We start from the raw sequence: 19,868 nt of genomic DNA, 5'->3' as shown, positions 1-19,868 counted from the left end.
CTCTAGTTCCTAAATGCTTCCTCCCCCTCCACTATAATGATCCCAATTCTACCTTGCAAATCTGGCTAGACCAGAGGATGTACACTGGTACTGATAGGAACTGGAAACACAGGGATTCCAGGACAGATTATCCCTTCAGGACCAGTAGTGGGAATGGCGATACTGGGAGGGTGGAGGGAGGGTGGGGTGGAAAGGGGGAACTGATTACAAGGATCTACATATAACCTCCTCCCTGGGGGACGCACAACAGAAAAGTGGGTGAAGGGAGAAGTCAGACAGAGTAAGACATGACAAAATAATAATTTATAAATTATCGAGGGTTTATGAGGGAGGGGGAAGTGAGGGAGGAAAATGATTAGCTGATGCCAGGGGCTTAAATGGAGAACAAATATTTTTAGAATGATAAGGGCAATGAATGTATAAATGTTCTTTATACAATTGATGTATGTATCGATTGTGATAAGAGTTGTATGAGCCCCTAATGAAGTGATATTAAAAAAAGAACATTCACATTCTGGAAAGACAAGGAAGAAGTGGGATATGTGATGGGGACTGCAATGGATGAGGTGAATCAAAATGTGTATGAGTTGTTGGATGCTAAACTATGATGTTTTGTAAGCCCTTCACCTAATTCACAATAAAATGTTAAAATAACAAAGGTAAAAGCTAGAGGTTGTAAAAATAAAAAGAATGCTACACCAAACTCCCTAGTAATTCCACATCCCAGAGTCTGCCCCAAGGAAATAATCTGTAATGGAAATAGTCTTTTATGCTTATTTCAAACACCATTTCAAAAATTGGAAGGGGACTGGTTAATTAAACTCCAGTAACCCAATATTATACTGCCATTAAAATTGTGTAACATGATTCTTAATTTTTTTTAACTTTCTAAATAAATATGGAGTATTTTCTTCCTGGGTTGGTATATTTAAATGGCCCAGAACAGAGTATAGGGGCCCAACCTGCCTATTCTAAGAATCCACCCTGACTACTTCAGCCCACACAGACTCTGACTAGTCTCCTCCATGAGCTTCTATTGTATTTATTATTTTGACACATCATAAATTACTGGGCATCTGACTAGGCATCTAACCAGTGATTATCCTAGAGTATCACTTCTACTGCCTGCATACTTGTCTGGGAATAAACACAACTTGTTGCTTCCCTAAAGACCAGGCTCTGTGTCTCCTTAAGAGCTGGCTCTTCCCATAGAGAAAGGCACCACAACAACATTCACGCAGTGGCAAGTGTGGAGTAAGCTGCTTTCCACAAAGGCTTTCCGAGTTGAATTCTACTCTGAATTACCCTCACAACATTCCCCAGGCAAGATTAATTTTAGAGGTACTTCTAATCGAATCTCCTAGAAAGACTTTATGGGACGCTTCTTCTTCTGTGTCACAAACAGTAAAAGGCATATACCGTGTTATGTCACTGAAGTCCCACAACTCTACAAAGTAAATAGTGCTATCCCCAGAAGGCCACAAGTGATATGTGTAAAAGTGAAGATTAAAACTCTCATTGACTTAACCCTAAAACATACAGTTTTAATGACTGTGCTGATACAGAGGTGATTTTTCAAGCTTCAGCATGCAGCAGAATCACCTAAGGATCACCCACCTACAGGCTTGATTCAGTTTCTATCTAGGTCTGAGATAGGACCCAAGAATTTGCTTTAGAATTTGCTTCTTTTTTTTTTTTAAGAATTTGCATTTCTAATGAGTTCCCAGGAGCCCTGGTGCTGGAGTGGTTAAATACTGGGCTGTTAACTGAGCGTTTGAGGAATATGGGGAAAAGATTTAGCAGCTGGCTTCCATAAAGATTACAGCCTTGAAGCCCAATGGGACAGTTCTATTTGGTCACACTGGGTTGCTATGAATTGGAACTGACTGGATAGAACAAAACTAGTCCTCAAGTGATAGTGATGTTTCCTGTCTGGGAAAAACACTTTGAGGACTACTAGACATACCTGAGAAAGCTAGCAATAGCGAGCCACTCACCAAAGTTCCTTGGAAAAGCTAAGACATCTTCAACTTTCTCCAAGTCGCAGCTCAGGTACTTCTTCAGTGAACGTTCTCTCATCTAATCTCCCTACCCCGCCTGTTAATACGCCACCAGCAAGATAAGTGCTCCTCCTATGTGCTGACTCCCAAACACCCTACTCTAACCTCCTCCTGTGGGACCTCCGGAGGGGGGTTTGAGAGAGCAATGCTTCAAAAAGTTCACCAAAAAATTCCATTATCTTTTAATGCCATTTTCCCATGAACTCTTTGACGTCCCCTCATATTATAGGAGCTGGATACAATTACTTCCAAAAGTTTTGTAACTAGGATACTGAATGTGAGTTAGTTCCTACCAATCAAATCCACCTGATAATACTTGAAATCAGAGCTGAGGGAAGCCAGGTGGAGTTTTTCAATCCATTTTTTCAGAACACCTTAATGGTATAGAGACAAGAACCGTGATAGACACTTCCTGGTCTCCAGAGAGCGAAGATGGTAATACCCTAGGGCTAGCATTTAGGACAGCATTTTCCATATGACCCCAGCCCTTAGATATGGCAGAGGAGGTCACTTTCTTGGTATGCAAGTTCTACGGTGACTCAGTCATTCCTGGAGGCCTAGCCAAAATTCTATTCCTTCAGGCTTTCCAATTATTCTATAAACACCTAATTTTCAATATAGAATCTTTTTTTTTAGAGTGCTCTCTAGTACCATCAGCTGGGCCCTATGCACAACTCTGTCCAGTATTTATCACAATTCACTGTAATTTCTCATTTACTTGCTGACTTACCCTATCTAACCCAAACTTCTTGGCAGAAAATCATTAATATTTATCTTTTTATCATACACTCAAAATCACCCTCACTGCCATCAAGTTGAGTGGGAGTCACAGTGACCCTATAGGGCAGGGTAAAACTGCTCCTATGGGTTTCTGAGACAATACCTCTCCATAGGAGTAGAAAGCCTAATTTCTCTCACATGGAGCAGCTGGTGGTTTCAAACTGTTGACCTTGGGGTTAGCAGCCCAACTCGTACCCACTGTGCCACCAGGGTTCAATAATAAACTTTTAGATGACCTTTTGTTTAGCAAGAGGAGCCCCAATGACATAGTGGGTAACATGTTGGACAGCAGTTCTGAAACACCAGCCACTTGGAGAAAGACAAGCTATCTACTCCATAACAAGCCTCAGAAACTCACAAGAGCAGTTCTACCCTGTTCCATAGTCGCTACGGCTCAAAACTGACTTGATGGCAGTGAATAAGTTTGAGGTTGGTTAGCACTGGGGACATCAAAAGATGTCAGCGGTTTCTTCTGCTTGGTAAGGCATAATAAATAATTGCCTGGAATTGAGGAGAGCTTTGAAAGCAAGAATGACAAAGTGAATTACACCAAATCACTTGGAATTCACTCCATTGTACTGTCACCATCACCACCACTATCAAATGAAGTTTGAGTTGAGAAAGGCAATAGTCACTCTTAGAAGGGTGCATCTGCTCCTTCTCTCCCACACCAATATCCTCAAGTTATCTAAAGAGCCAATATTTCATGTGAACTCAAAGCATCCTTGTATCTTTCTTGTTTGAAGCTTTGACTAGGCCCATAACTAAATCCAAACAGAGAGCCTGGCTTCTGCGGCTCCTCGCAGGCTCCAAAGCTGAAGTCATTTCTCAAGCAGAAGGACCACCAAATCCCTACCTTACAACCCTGCAAGACAGCAGAAGAGAGATACAAATGCTGTCATTTTTCCCTCTCAGAGAACGCCCTACCTAATCTAGAACATCCACTATTTATAGTGATGGAAATTTTACAACGGATAATAGTGATGGTTGCACACCATGATTGATCTAACTGGTCTCAATAAATTACACAAATGAAAGATGCAGAATTGGAAAATCATTACCTTTATTTTTACAACTTCTTTGTTTTTTTAGAAGTAGAAAATAGCTGGAGTTTGAAGATCTGGAAAAACAAGCACTTTCATACAGTTGGTAATTAAGTGTGATTGGACAGGAATTCATTTGGGATAACTTTTCTGCAACACAATCAATTTTAAATGCCCATTCCTTTTAAACCACAATTTTACTTCTGGGAATGTCTTCTACAACAAAGATCGTTAATAGTGCTATTCATGATAGTGAAAAGATAAAACCACCCAAATTTATCAATCAGTAACAGAACTGGTTAAATAAATTATGGCAAATATATACAATAAAACATTACAGTCATGAAAAATGGTCTAAGAGGATGGGGAGTAACTGAAACTCTTTCATACAATGCCAGATGAATAATAAATTGGTGCAACCACTTTAGAAACCTACTTGACAGTATCTACAGATAAATATTGGTGAAGAATAATGAAAGTACCATGGACTGCAAAAAAAGGCCAGGTCTGTCTTGAAAGTAGTACAATGCTTCTTAGAGATGAGGACAAGATTTTGTCTCGAGTACTTTGGACATGTTGTCAGGAGAGATCAGTCCCTTGAAAAGGACATGTGCTTGGTAAAGTAGACAGTCGGCAAAAAAGAAGAAGGCCATCAAGGAGATGAACTGACCCAGTGGCTACCACAATAGGTTCAAACATAACAATTCTGAGGATGGTGCAGGAGCAGGCCACGTTGTTTTGTCATACATGGGGTTGCTATGAGCTGGAACCACCCTGATGGCACCCTACAACACTGCACACTTCCTCAGGAGTCTCCCAACAATTCCACTCCCAGGGATATATACCCAAGAGAAATGCACCAGGAATATTCTTAGATAGTCACTATAAGACATGTCATGCTAAAACAAACAAACAAACAAACAAACATAACTGTAAGACAAAGAGGTCGATGAACAGGAGAGTGGGTGAACTGTGTTATATTCATGTAGAGGAATGCCACACAGCAAAAGAAAGGATGAATCACTGTACTGCAGCAAGCAATAATGTAGGCAAATCTCACAGACACATTTTTTAACACAAGAAACTATATGAATTCAATTACATGAAGTTCAAGAACAAGTGAAACTAACAAATGGCAATGACAATCAAAATAATAGTTACCTGAAGGAGAGAGGTGTGACAGCGAGAGCCCAAGAAACCCTTCTAGAGTTCCACAAATGATGTTGATCAGGGTGGGGATTATATAAGTTACACATTCATCAAGCTGTACACAATTTAAGAATGCAACGCTTTGCTAAATTTCACTACATATTTTTAATATAGTGATTTATGACTGTACATGACATGGAAAGGTATCATTTTCAGTAACTTTTCATTGGACTCTGAAATAAGTTCACATATTCACTACCATATAGATTTAACAAATGCAAAAAGGTTTTACAACTTGATTCAAGTATATTTTGGGTACCACACATGTCCCCATATCAAATATACAAATCATTTTTATTTAAATTGACCAAATTGTAAAAGTATTATCATAAATCCATTTCAGAACTTTTTATCGCCCCAGCGATATCTCTCGAGACTATTTTTCCAAGCCCTGCACTAAAAGCAATCACAAATCTACAAGTTTTTGTTTCTTTTTTTTGGTTAAGATTTTATAGTTTATTGGTTCTCTGGTGAAAATTCCACATAACCATTGCAGATCAAGTCATGTACAATCTTTAATCTTTTTTTTTTTTTTTTTTTGCTGCACTGACATTGGCCTTTGCAGCCCCTCACTGTCTTCAATCTGTTGTGCTCCCTGCGCTGTTTGACTGAGGCCTTTTTCTTCTACAAGCCAAGTCTTCCAAGTCTGTGTTTAGGTTCATTTTTCTTTGCATAATCCAAAGCATCATTAATCATGTTGAAGCCAGTAGTTTTGCCACCACCAAAATGGGTTCTAAATCCAAATACAAAAATGTTATCTGGTGTGGCGTTGCATATTTTGGCTAGTTTTTCACAAAATTCTGTCCTGGCCACTGTCGCTTTCTCCCAGAGAGAAGGACATCAATGACCATTTGTTTTCATTAAAGTACTCCATTGGTTGTGAACTTCCTGGTCCAGATGGTTATTGTGTCATCCATGATGGCAGAGGACACTCCCAATTTTTCTATATAGGTGTTTGCTTTATCTGGGTGCTCACTGAAATGGGGTCACATAATGTGTGACCTGTTGTACCGTGCTTTCTTGTAGCAACTGTTTTTGCAGTTTGTCTATGTTGTGCATTTATCAGCAATTTGTTCGTTCTTTTAGAGCTGAATAGAATTCCACCATGACTATACCACATTTTCCCTATTTATGCACCAGTTGAAGAACAAAAATATTAATCTTGCCACATTTGAGTTTACAAATGTAGTCAATGCATTCCCTCTTACCCATGTCCATTCTCTGCTCTCCCTTCCCACAAGTTTCCACTGTTACATGTTTAAGTTGCTGTAATACAGTATTACATGTATTATACTTCATATATATACATATATATATGAATGTACCATGACAAAATGGTTGTTTTCTGTTTTTAACATTAAAATCTGGTATACGGTATATAATATTTTTAACTTGCTGTCACAATTATTATTTTACATCCTGTGTATTGCTTCAAAGAGATTGGATTTATTCATTTAATTGCTACATAAATATTCAACTATAAATAAGACATAATTTTATTAATCCCCCTACTGATGGCCATTTAGGTTTTCAACACTTATCTACAAAAAAAAAATCCTATGAGCATTCCTGGCTGTCTTCTTGGGTGCGTGTGAGACTTTCTTCACAATACATAGATACTTTAAAGTGAAATTGTTAATTCCTAGCTTATGAGTGAGTACTTTTACTTTATTAGGTATTGCCAAAGTACATTAGCGTTTTTGCTCTGCTACATTCTTACCAATCCCATTAAACCCACTGCCATCGAGACAATTCCAACTCACAGTGAGTCTACAGACAGTTTCCAAGGCTAAAACCTTTATGGGAGCAGGCAGCCTCATCTTTCTCCCAAGGAGCAGCTGGTGGTCTCAAACCACAGACATTACCGTTAGGAGGGTCTACAGCTTACCCAACAGTACCACTAGGGCTCCGATAGTTTTACCAATACTTGGTATTATTCAACTTTAAATTTTCCTTAACTTTTTATTGTGAACCGGGTGAAGGCTTACAGAGCAGTTTTCCATCAACAATGCATATACATGTTGTTTTATCTCACTCACTGTAATGCCCTCAATGTTCCATCCCTTGTTTCATGTTGTCCCTGTATCTCCTTCCTATCCCTATTTCTCCTGCTTTCCTAACCGTTCAGAGCTTTGTCTTAGGTAAACGCTGCCCTTCTGGCCATAAATGGTTGGTTACAGTAATATAGAGGTACCTCACTAATGTCACTGTTTCCCCTTACAGACCTGTTTATTGTTTGGCTGAAAATTGAGCACTGAGGGTGAAAGTTCTGTTCCAGACCTGAAGAGTGACTAAGGGTCATAGTCTGGAGCATTCTGCCTGGTCTTTTATAATTTTGAGTTTGGGCCACAGTTTTCTCCCACTTTATTCAGGACCTTGTAATGTGATCCCTTTCAAAGTAATTGGTAATAGTATAAGGGCACCATCTAGCTCTTCTGGTCTCAAGGTTGTGAAAACTGAAAAATGTTTGAAATGTTTTCCCACTCTCATGTGTGAAATACAATCTCTAGATGTTTGCTTATATTTCTCTGGTTTTTTATTAATCTTTGCACATGGCTCCTACTCATTTGTTTTTCGTTTTGTGTTGATTTTTTTTTCTTTAGCAACTTGGTCGTTTAACCTTTTTTTTTTTTTTTTAACCATTTTAAAAATGTATCTCCTTATGTATTCTGGATACTAGCCTTCGGAAAAAATTTTCCTTCAACCTGATGATTTCTGTCTAATTTTGCGTTGAGTTTCTTTTACTATACCAAAGTTTTAAATGTCAGTGTAATCAAACCAAGTCTTTTCCTTCCCGGCTTCTGTGCTTCTATATCTTCGTTGAGAAGTCTCCTCCCAGCTAAAACAACAGCAAACCACAAGCCACTGGCATTGAGTCCATGCCATCTCATAGCAACATGAAGGAATAGAGAAGAACTGCTCCCTTCAGGTTTCTGGGGCTGTCACACTGTAAGAGAGCAGCAGCCTCGTCTCTGTTGGAAACGCTGACCTTTTGTTTAGCAGTTCAACACTTAGCCCACTGCACCACCACAAGGCTACAAATATCTTCACATGTCTTTGGAAAAAATATGAGTTTTTGTTTTTTAACGTCAGCCTCCAATCTAGTCGCAATTTATTTTTGAAAGTTCTGTGAGCAGGAAAAGTTTTACAAAGATAGCTGAACTGTCTGCTGAAAGCCATTTCACTCTGAATTCCTAAAGGTAGCTGGTGAAAAATGATTAGGACAAGAGTTTGATACTTCTTAATGTCTTCTAAATTTAAAAAAATGATATAATGGTAAATACAGAATATGCTGGGTCACTTTTTCATAGACCCAAAGAAAGAGACCTGCTTCACCTTTTCCCAGCAACAAAAAAGCACAGTGAATCAATCCAAACAGAGATAATGGATTGTCTAGCAAGTAAAAATATTAGGCAAAGGCAAGGGGTCAGGCATTGCCACTAGTTTCTATTACGCTTGTGAGGTTTCAAGGTTTAAAATCGTTCCACAAGAAAATAAAACCAATTTTTTTTTTTTTGGCCAAGGGAGCTTGGTGGGGTTAGGTAGAGGCCCAGGTTTAAGAATAGCTGGACTGGAACTCAGTCCAATGCCATTTCTCGTACTCTCTTAAGACATGCCAGGATCATTTTAAGGCATGACTCGCTTTTATCATTCCTTATCATGACACAGGGGGTCTCATTTGCTCTGAGATGGAGGGTGGTGTTGAGGGGGTTGGGGCAAGCCATAGTTCTCCAGCCCCATCCTAAAGTTTGGAGTACGTGGGTGGAGCAAATCTTTAGCTCTCTAGGCGGATACATACAAGGTTGGAAGTTCCATCCACTCAGAGGTGCCCTGGATGAAAGGCCAGAAAACCAACCGCTGATTTTCTACAAGCTACAGGGCATAGTTCTGCTGGTGACCTCCATGGGGTTGCCATGAGTCAGACCCCGTGAAACCTTTATCATGGCTGCCCCTTGATAGCCCTCCACCTATGCCCTTTTTCTCTATCCCTGTCCCCAACTTCTTCAAACAGTTATCTTGTTAACATATGTGTGCACTTCCCAAGTCGTCTGGGATCCAGAGGGCGATGACACTCAATTTAATCGTGAATAAAACCAAAATTTTATCTGGGCCTCAAAATTCACTACCTTACCCTGGTGGCCCTCTCTCCTTTCCAAAGCTAAGATTTAGAAAAGAATCGCTTAGGCGAATGCTTATCTTAAACACTACAGTGGTAACAGAAAAGAGACAACTCACTTGATACTGCTGCAATCATTACTACATTTCATTCATAGTGATATTCTTGCATAAACACACAAAAATTATTTCCCTGATATAAATCTTCATGTAACTACTTTAGAGGTTTTTACATAATGATGCATTTACCACAATAATTTACATAAAATAACTAGTATCAAGCAGCTAAATTTGAATTCTTTGTTCTCCTGGAAAAGGGAAAGAACACCATTTTTAAGTTAATGATATGTTTCGAAATATGACACTATACAGCATTTCTTAAGGAGGTACGTAACACGGACATTGATAATTTACCAAATAAATTCACTCTGATCAATTCTATTATAAAAATTCATAGGAACTGCTAATGAAAGCAAATGTTAATTTAATATTTTTTACCCTTCCCTTCTCCTGGCATCTATAGGAAGCTAACTTAGTGAGCATATCATTTTTTTAACAATATTTCTTTGCAAGTGTTATGCTGCAACTGCTGTATAATTATGTTTCAGGCTACAAATTTTCCACATTCTACATACTTTGCAGTATGTTGTATACATACTTAAATGGATAAACTCAATGGTCAAATAAACAATAAAGGTACTCTTTGATTTTTAAAAAATTCATTAAGCATAATAAATTCAATTAGACACAGTATGAGGTTTTCCTCAAAGCCATACAATAATAATACAAGCATTGTATTGTTCAAATATTGTCATTGTTATACAGGTTGTCATAATTCACTTTTAATAGGATCTGACTCAAAGAGACCTTGGAACAAAAGCATCCTAACCAAGTAGCATTTCCCAAAGTGCCATGTTAAAAAAATTACTCTCCAATTCACACAGTTTGAACAATCAAATCAGTGAACTGCTTCTTTACTAGCAGAACAATACACACTAGCTTCCTGTGTTCATGTGCTGCTACCTACAAGAAATATATATCTATAGTTTTCCTGTTTTATGTATGTATGTATGTATGTATGTATGTATGTGTGTGTGTGTGTGTGTCTACATTTTTAAGGAAAACTAAAGATGTAATAATTAAAATATCATCAATGGATAAATTCTTAAAAGTTGATCAGTTAGATATTATCCATTGAATGATATTTTTTCTGAGTTTTGCAATGATTCCAACTTTAGCTGAAAGTAAATTCATTAAAATGCCTTAAAAGGAATTCCTAAAACCAATTATCTTTTTCATTTGAAATATACGGTCAACTTATAAAATTTTGGAGAATAAAAAAGTTAAAACGAAAGAAAAAAACACAATAAAAAATGATTCGACCTATAAACACCAAGTAACTGAAGGTAACTATCCTTGAGGGAGCGGGGAGGAAATGACGTGGCTAGGCAGAAAATTAAATCTTTTTCAAACAGAAAAATAAAACAGTACCTTCTTAACAAAGATATCACAAACAGCTGTAGTCTTTAAAATTATCCTTTCAAGATATAATTTGCTCTCCTGCAGTGTCAGATGCTAATGCAAACTGATTTTATACAATCTAAGCACTGTCTGCATATGCCCCTTCTGTTTTTAAATCAGCAGGAATCATTGAGCAGCATAAGCAGTATTCCTAACTAGATAATCAGCAAATGTGTGAAGTCTGATAGCCACCACCCCCCAAAAAATACACATTTGACCACATAACTGCCTCAATAATTCCACATGACTACAAACAACTGCAACACAAGGAACAAATCTAATTCAAAAAGGATCAGCAAGTCAGTTACAACCATTGTACTGCAGATCAGGAATAATATCTAGTAACTGCTTCCACCACCACCACCATCACCACCGGGGAATATTACTGAAAGTATTCTTTCTCTAAGAATTCCTAATGATACACATTGTTATGATTTGTGTAATTTTCTAAAACTGGCCTTATTCTCCTATGTTGTATGACACACTACAATATGAGAGAGGCTAGAAACCTATCTAGGATTTAGTCTTTCTGTTGGTGGTGGGAGGGCGGGGATAATATAGTACTCTGTATAGAAAATAATGAAACTGTTCTAGTAATTAAATAAAAATATGAAAAACTATAGTAATTCATTCAAAACAGATAAGGAGAAAAGGGGCCAACAATTTCACACTGAGTCCCACAATGACTAAACTTTTTCTCTCCTAATCTTAATAAAAAGCCACAAAATAGGCACAACCAATTTAAACCATTTTACAAATGAAAAAAACAAATCTTACAGACAAGCCAATTTGCCCAAGGTTATGCAGCTACTTCACGATGGAGTCAAATTAAATCTCAAATTTATAAGACTCCAAAGCCCAAACTCTTTCATTTATACCAAGAGATTTCCTCAAAAAAAGGAGGAAATGGTTAAGAGAAAGGCTGTATGAGCTAGCCTGAAAAGGTGAATGCTGTGGATGGAGTTGTCCCTAAGGTTTGATAATTCAAGTTCTAAATAATTACTTTACAAGTAGGTGTCAGACAATCCTTTCAGAAAATGGAAACATATGATCAATTAAAAATCTGTGAGTTTACTAATAAATAATCAGAAAATGTAGAGGAATATAAATTATTACATAGCTTTCTAAAACTATACTGGAAGGTCTTGAATAGGGTCAAACACCATGATATTTCGAGTTCCAAAGCATTGCAGAGTTTTCAAATGGCTGTCACATGCCATTAAACCATCAAAACAATTTAGTAAAAAAAAGTTGACAGAGTGAATACACAGAAGAGAAAAGAGAGGCATTCTAAACACAAACAGTTCTACACATTAGTCCCAGGGTAAACTCCAGCCCCACCCCTTCTCTGAGTGGCCGATGGGATCAAAACACCTAGCTAACTGGTCCCCCACCCGTGTCCTCTCACAAGGAAAGAGGAAGCAAGTCATTTCTCACAGAATGATTAAAGGTTTAGAGCTTAGATTATCTCCAAGGTAGTAAACTAAGTGGCAGGGATAACAGTCGGCCACTTAGTTTAGGATGACTTAGATCAGAGATCGTGGCCTTCCTTGGGAAAGATGAAAGATGACCCTTCTTTATACCAAGTGACACCATGAAATGGAAAACCCGAGTGGGATTCCACTGTAGGGCATAATAAATGATAAATAGCATGTTGGTCCATGAAAACGCGTGTTGTGGAACAGGTTCTCACAGTGTGGTCCCTGGGCCAGCAGAATCAGCATCACCTAAAGCCTTTAAAATACCAGTTAGTAGGCCCTACATTGAATCAAACTCAGCCTAGGATGCAGCAAGCTGCATAACCTGCCAGCTGGGTAACCATCATGCATTCCACAGTTTGAGAACCACTTTTTTGGAAGAATGTCTAACAATCTACTATGATCATGTGTCCATATTCAGTCTTAAAACGCAGCATTGTGATATGGTACACACACACAAAGGAATCCTTCATTACCCAAATTCTCAATACTCTTATAAAAGAATTGGTAAGTATCTGGATGAATCCCTCAGGAATCCAAATTTGTGTTACTTATCAGAATCAGAACTCAGGAGTGGAATACTCCGTCTTCACATGATGCAGTACTCTCACCCCTCCAACTCAGGAAAGATTCAGAGATACTTGATGTGAATGTGAGCTCTGCGTACATGTGTCAATATGTCCTAAAATGCTACTAATGACTATACCTAGGAATTGGGATTAGACGCTATTTTAATTTTCTTCTTTTTGTTTTTCTGCATTTTAAATAATCTTTAATGAACATGAAGGCGATTTTAAGAAATAAATGTCTATCAATCATGCAAAGCCAAATAATATTATTTGCAAATGCCTACAAAAATGATTTTAAAAGATCAAGATAAGCAAGAAAATAATTTTCTATTGTTGAGAGGAAACAGTTGTTACCTGGGGACAGAGGGTGAAAGGGAAGTGGATTCTTGGAAAGGGTACTTCAAGCTAGTTATGTGTATGCTAGTGTAGATTTTCTTCAAAGATGTCACCAACAATTAGTCCCAACCTTTAGAACATGCCACCTCGCCCACCAAGTGGTGGTGTCTATTTTCTCAAATAATAGAATGGCAGCAGAAATTATGCTACACCAGTTACAATTGTTAGGTTGCCACAGGACCAGGCAATGTTTCATTCAGTTGGACACAAAAATCTAACAGACTGGACAGGCACATAACAAGTCTTGGGCTTGGCACCTTCTACTTTTTGCCCTTTGGAGATATGGCTGCCATGCCATCAGAGGCTGGACGTCTGAATGAAGAGAGGTCCCATAGACAGAGGAAGGCCCAGCCAGGTATCAGCTATCTCAGGCACTCAGGAGAGACATGTGTGTCGAGTCTTCTTGGATATTAAAGTTCTCAGTTGAATGACTGAAATGATTGATCCTAGTCAGCACTTCATGGAGCAAAAATACTGCCTAGCCCTAGATGAACCCAGCCAACCCACAGAAACCTAGGAAATAAGAAAGGAGGATGTTAACTCCCTACTTTGGGGGGCAAGTTTGTTACATAGATAACTGAAAGTAAAAAAAAGGTATTGTTTTCGTATCTTACATGTTATATTTGTTAGTAGGAATAAAATTTAATTTGTAAGCCATTCATATCCATACTAAATAATGTAACAGCATTCTGTATTAAAATATAAAGAGCTAATTTTCTTATAGATTTCAAAATTGGTTGGATTAACTATGCTCTCTCTGACCATCTATGTCAGTTTCACTTTATCTGTTTTGTCAATGTTAGGACATTTGTGTACTTGAGTTATAACAACTTAATAAAATTAAGGAGCGTGCCAGCCTGTTAATAGCAGAACAGTCTAAATAGCACAGGAATTATCTATAGAGATGATTACTAACTAGTTAAACCATCAAGGGCTGGTAACTTTTTAGGAACTTAATCAAATCATCCATGAATATTATTCAGGTACATTTCCTTACTCTTCTTTAGTTAACATGAGTAAAAGTACGCACTTCATCTCAAATTCACCAGAAAAAATGTACTCCATATTACTTTACAATATAAACATAAAAATATACATAATCTGTGAGTGTTAGAAAATATGAATATTGTATTTTTCAGCTTTCCTGAAATTTCCAAATGACATAATTCTAAAATGAATATATATGTTTATATAAATGTACATGTATACATCTAGGGATAATAAGAAACTATTGTTTAGCTCCTGTTCTAAGAATTTGACACCATCTAGCTCACCAGTCTGCACTGGCTAACAGAAACCAATAATAAGAAAATGTGAGAACTGGACTCTGTGGCTTAACCACAAATCTTTCTTTATAGTGGATAACAATAGGTATTATTGGAGCATTTGCCATTAAAGCCCATAAACAGATGAACTGTAAGGAAGAAGACAACGTAAGCTTTTGTGAAATTTCCTAAGATGCCCAGAATGATTTTGTTCCATTCAATCTATGAGTTCCAAGCAGACCACATAACAGGACTGCTTTCTGAAACCTTTTAAAATTCATTGTTATCGCCACCTTTGTGAGGGGACGGGATCCATTTCTTCAGCCCAACAATCTGCAGAGGACAAGCACACAAAATACCATCCCAGTGGACACAATATTGCAGCAGCAACCACCAGCTCCAGCCCTCCCCTTGCTTCTATTATCATAATTTATGCATCCTTGGAGACTAGAGCATAAAACAATGATTAATGCTGTGAAAGTCAACAGCATCAAAGGTTTTGAACTGACCACTGGCCTTAAAGAAGAAAAGCATAGTTCAGTTACACAAATGTTTATCAACTCAATATAGAAACTCACTGAAAATGAAATCACTAAACTACCACAATCATAGCTATTATCATCTTCATATTTAAATGCTTTGGTTTTTGTTTGTTTTTTCTGGGTCTGGCTTTCTATGACCATCTAATATGGGTTTTCATATATCTCAACAGCACATGCTTTTATCAAACTAATATTACTAAATCTATAGTTACTAGAGCCATAAAATTTAATGATACATTATGCCTATTAGAGGATGTCATTATGACAGACATAATGTTAACACTACTAGTATATACTTTATATAAGACAGACACCACCACACTAAATATTAATGATACTGGAGCCTATCTTTTCAATATAGTGAACAAGGCCAAGGTAGACAACATACAGAAGTAAAAATTCCTTCCAAAAAAAACTAATAAGAAATAGATAAAGGCTCTACATTAGTGTTTCCCAGGAAGGCTGCAAACGCAGACAGCTACACTTTGCCCAAGATAGAGTTTGTGTTTGTTTGTTTTTAATGAAAAGGATGTGGTGGGCCAAAAAAGTTTGGGAACCTATGCTCTAGGTAAATAAAAAATTAGTAATCTAAGAAGCTTTCATGACATTATTGTACCTGTCAGTAGTGGTCAATAGTAACAAGTGAGCAAGGGTAATGGAGTTACATTTCTTTAAGAACCGGATACATACTAATTTAGGTACCTTAACTTAAAGCACAGTGTGCTACAGTTAAAATCATGGCTCCAAACTTTTTTTGCCGGTGACTTACTTCAAAAAATGCTACATTTCCACCTGGTACATAAAACATCCCACACCAAAAGTTTCAGGTAACAGTACTTGCCTTTCTAGCTTTTGTTTTATCTAATATTTTCTATCTTTCACATTTCATAATTTTAAGTTCATTTCAAGGCCCATTAAATTGATTCTACTACCCACTAGTGTATTACAAGCTATAGTTTAAAAAAATATTAGTAGTCCTTTCCTAATGTTTCCAGCATACAAGGAAATAGGAGGGAGGAAGGTAGGGAAGAATGAATGAACCAATTAACAAAAGAATACCAAAAGTATTCAATATGCACTCAGATTCAATGATTCAATCTGCATCCTAATTTAACCTCTTGAGACTAGAAATGTTCATTCCTTTACTCATCCTTTCAACAAATATTTACCAACTACCTACAATGTGTCCAGTACTGCGATTAGCTCTGGGAATAACTGAATAGTAACAAAACAGATACATCTATGCTCTCAAAAAGCTAGAGTCCAGGTAGAAAACCAAAAGCAGTTACCATTGAGTTGAATGGGACTCGTGACTCTATGGAGACTAGAACTGTTCCCTACGAGGTTTTCAATGGCTGATCCTTTTAGAAATAGACCACCAGGCCTCTCTTCTGAAGCATCTGTGGGTGGAATCACACATTCTACCTTTCAGTGAGCACATTAACAGTTTCCATCACCCGGGGCTCTTAAGCTCACTAGGGAAGAGGGAGCCTGAGTAGTAAATGTTACAAAGAAACGGAATGGCGTGCTCTAAGAGCATGTGATAGGAAGCGCCAACTTGTTGAAGTTGAAGATCTCCTACAGTAATTACTATGTGAGCACAGACTTCAAGGCCAAGGTATTGGACAAACAAAGGAAGGGAAAGAGAAAGGGCAGAGACAACAGCACTGACTAGAAGGCAGACTTGAGGTAGGAAGGCATTTGCCTCAAAAGAAGAAACAGGAGGCAAGTACGACCGTAAGAGAGAGCACTGGAGACAGGGATGGAAGACAAGGCCAGGGAAGGAGGCTGGTGCCAAGGCAAGCAGGGTCTCTGCAGGCACATTCAGAACTCAGTAGCAGCAAACTACTGAGAGGTTAAAAACAAAAAAGAGCAGGAAGTAGGGAAGGGTACTGGTTATGTTTTACAAAGACTACTCTAGTTGCTCTTTTAGAATGAATTAGAACTAAGACTAAATGTAAGGAAATTCGTGGGCTGTAGTCTTGACTGAGAATGGTTCAGATTTGAACATAAGTGATGGCAATGGAGCCAATGAGAAGTTGGTCAACTTGAGGTAAGAAGGAAAAGAAAATATGAAAGAGTGTGTGTGTGTGTGTGTGTGTGTGTGTGTGTGTGTGTGTGTGTGTAAGCCCCTGGGGAATCCCCTCTGACCAAGGACTAAGGATGTGAACAGCCTTATTAACATGCATAATGCACTGGAGAGAGAATTTTTAAAATTTGCTTTTTAAATCAATTTATGGGGGGCTCATACAGCTTTTATCACAATCCATACATACATCCATTGTGTCAAGCACATTTGTACATTTGTTGCCATCATCATTTTAAAAACATTTTCTTTCAACTTGAGCCCTTGGTATCAGCTCATTTTTCCCTCTCTCCCCCACTCTCCTATCCTCATGAACCCTTGATAAGGTAGAAATTACTACTTTCACATCTTACACTGTCTGCTGTCTCCCTTCACCCAATGTTTCTGTTGTTCATCATTGAGATCGGTTCCGCCTTCCTCCTACTCGGTCACCCTCCCCTCCCATTACTGTTCCTGAGATGATGAACCTTATGGGAGTAGAACTATTCATCTTTCTCCTGTGGAGACGTTGGTAGTTTTGAACTGGCGAATGCGCAGTTAGCAGCCCAACATATGACCAACCCACTATGCCACCAGGCTGTTTACAGTCATTTGTAATTAGAACCCATTCTACACTAGTATGACCTCATTTAACCTAACTGAGCGCATCTTCAAAGACGTTACTTCCAATCAGGCTCATATTCATTTTGGAAGGGGTTACAAATCAATCCACAGCACGGAAAATCAATGAAATAGGATAAATTGGATCTACTTCTACACTTTTACAGGTTTAACACATTTACAGATCTGGAAAGAAAGGTGTGATGGAAGGTCACTCACTGTACCTTCAGGGGAGAAAAATACACACCTGCCTGTTGCCATGTGATCGGCAGTGCTGCACTCAACCCTAATGGCATAATGAATATGCATTGGACTGCTAACTGCAAAGTCAGGAGTTCCAACCCCCCAGCAGCTCCAAGGGACAAAGAAGAGGCTATGTGCTCCAGTAAAAATGTATAGCCTCGCTCTTTGGTCTCGGCCACAGAAGCGAGATGACGAAGGGAACGTCATCCTTCGGAAAGCGTCGCAATAAGACACACACCTTGTGCCGCCGCTGTGGCTAGAAGGCCTACCACCTCCAGAAGTCGACCTGTGGCAAGTGTGGCTACCCAGCCAAGCACAAGAGAAAGTATAACTGGAGTGCCAAGGCTAAAAGACGAAATACCACCGGTACTGGTCTAATGAGACACCTAAAAATTGTATACCCCAGATTCAGGCATGGATTCCGTGAACGAACAACTCCTAAACCCAACAGGGCAGCTGCTGCAGCGTCAAGTTCATCTTGAGGATTTCAATATTTAGTTGTGCAATAAATGTTCTCATATTAAAAATGAACAACAAAAAATTTACAGCCTCATGGGGAGACAGGTACTCTCATCCACTGCTGGTTGACCTGTAGGTATGTACAGCCACTATGGAAATCGATCTGGTGATGGCTAAAAGACATGGAGATTGAGCTACCATAAGACCCAGCCATCCCCCTACTGGGCATATACCCAGAAGAGGCAAGAAACAAACCATGGCCAGACATCTGTGCTCCAGTGTTCATCATGGCACAGTTCACAATTGCAAGGAGTTGGAAACAATCCAAATTTCCAACAACTGACGAATGGATTAAAAAACTTGGTACATACATACAATGGAGTACTACGCATCACTAAAAAGCAGTGATTAACGTTTGAAGTACATCATCACACATGGGAAGCACATGGGAAGAACTGGAGGAAATCATGCTAAGTGAAGAAGCCAAGCACAAACGGACAACATGAGTCTGCTAAGTTTAAAAAAAAAAATGCAAAAGGGGCATAGAGAAAAAGCTACTGTATACAAACATTCCTGGGGCAAGAACCAGGTAGTATGGTAGGGGCCAGACCAAATCCAAGGATACATATGGTAGCCAACTTAAAAAAAGGGGCGGGGGGGACAGGAGGGAAAAAATTAAAAATAAATGGGTAGTGGGGGAACAAGGAACTAGCCCACCCAAGGAGAGGGTATTGTTTATATCTCCACAGGGAAAGAAGGACCAGACTTTAACCTGGTGCTCCAAGATGTGAATCCAACATGCCAGCATGGAATAGGGAACCAGTGGAGAGGTCTGAGGGGCTGGTCCCAATCCCAACTACATGGAAAGCTGCCCCTCTCCACCAGAAGAATGTATTTCAGAGGACAGCACTGAAGCTGCAGCTCAGGGAGAGGGACATGTCTGATCATAGCACACGGGAGCAAATGAAGGGGGAGGAAGAGAAAGTGGAGCACATCCTGGCCTACCAAGCCTTGACAATGAGATTCCCACTCAGAGCAGCCAATCCACAGAGAGGACCATATGGCTGGCCGCACTATGAGACATGACATCCCTCACTAACCCACAGCCCTACAGGGGACAACACTGGAGACACAGTGTGGGAATCCCGCCCAGTCTGATCCCACAACACCGAGGCAAAACACTAAGGGCTTGCAAGAGAACAGCAAGGGAAACAGAGCAACGAAGTCCCCAGGGAATACTAAAAACAGACTTTGGGGCCAGGGCTTGGCGCCCCATCAGACTTGATGGGAAAACACTCCTAAAGGCCAACAAACAGTCCTTGAACTAACTACAAGCTTTTCTTTCTTGTTGTGTTTTGTTTTGTTTTCATTGGCTTGGTGGTGGTGGCGGTGTTTTGTTTTGTTTTCTTTCATTGCTTGGTTTTGCTCTGTCTTGTTTTTGTGCATGTTATTATCTCTGCAGGTCTGTCTAAATAAGATAGGCTGGATGAACAATCTGGAG

General features: G+C 38.9%; 1 protein-coding gene and 2 pseudogenes across 5 annotated transcripts in view; 1 reads left to right on the top strand and 2 right to left on the bottom strand.

Annotated features, from left to right (window-relative positions):
• DENND1A (DENN domain containing 1A) overlaps positions 1-19,868 on the bottom strand; it is a 624,449-nt gene that overhangs the window by 463,227 nt on the left and 141,354 nt on the right. The gene's annotated exons all lie outside the window — the stretch shown is intronic.
• LOC105979846 lies at positions 5,608-6,009 on the bottom strand (annotated as a pseudogene).
• LOC115869652 lies at positions 18,097-18,390 on the top strand (annotated as a pseudogene).

Source organism: Echinops telfairi, unplaced genomic scaffold (assembly GCF_000313985.2).
Source record: "Echinops telfairi isolate 266 unplaced genomic scaffold, ASM31398v2 ScPeMD7_32;HRSCAF=126, whole genome shotgun sequence".
Lineage (NCBI taxonomy): Eukaryota > Metazoa > Chordata > Mammalia > Afrosoricida > Tenrecidae > Echinops > Echinops telfairi.
The sequence above is the reverse complement of the archived record's forward strand: the minus strand, read 5'-3'. Positions and strand labels throughout refer to the sequence as shown.